This window comes from Elephantulus edwardii, unplaced genomic scaffold (assembly GCF_000299155.1).
Source record: "Elephantulus edwardii isolate Elephantulus edwardi_28Jun2011 unplaced genomic scaffold, EleEdw1.0 scaffold00108, whole genome shotgun sequence".
NCBI lineage: Eukaryota > Metazoa > Chordata > Mammalia > Macroscelidea > Macroscelididae > Elephantulus > Elephantulus edwardii.
In genome coordinates, this window is record NW_006399858.1 from 1,091,238 (window position 1) to 1,091,967 (window position 730).

The window sequence follows — 730 nt, forward strand, 5'->3', positions numbered from 1 at the left end:
GGGTCGCTATGAGTCACAGGCGACTCGACGGCACATAACAACAACAACAACAACAATCTATAAAATTAAAAAAGACAAATCTCCTAAAATAATGAAGAAAGGAACATTGACACATTAATTTTTGAAAGCACATGGAAAGTTAAAAGTAAAAAGCAAGAAGTGTATTCATGCTTTGGAATTTTTTTAAAGTATTACATGTAGCTTAGTGACACAGATTGTATTTATTTCCTCTGACTGATTTAACAAAATATAAGAAATAGGTGACTTAAAACAACAGAAAATGATGAGAAGTTCTGGAAGCAAGAAGCCTGAATTAAAGTCTTGGCAGGATGATACTGCTGCTGAAAGCTCTAAGGACAAGTTCTTTTTTCTTCTAAAACTTGAGTATGCTAAAAGACTTCTATTTTCCTTGACTTGTTAGGTAATGCCTCTCTACTCTTTCTTCTATCTTTAAATAACCTACCCTCTCTGTTGCTTTGGAAGGACTAGTGATTAGTGACCCACCCTCAGTTACCACATGTTGAACTACGTATCAGTTATGTCACTTAAGCAGGCTTTGGTGAATCTAGCAAGTTGTGTTTTGTTTTTGTTTGTTGTATATCATAGGGTCTAAACTGACCCATAGCTGACCCTCCAGTAGGTTTTCAGAGAGAGTTAATCTCAAAGATGTAGATTTTCCCACAGCTTGTTGTTGTTGTTATGTGCCATGGAGTCGTTTGAGACTCATAGC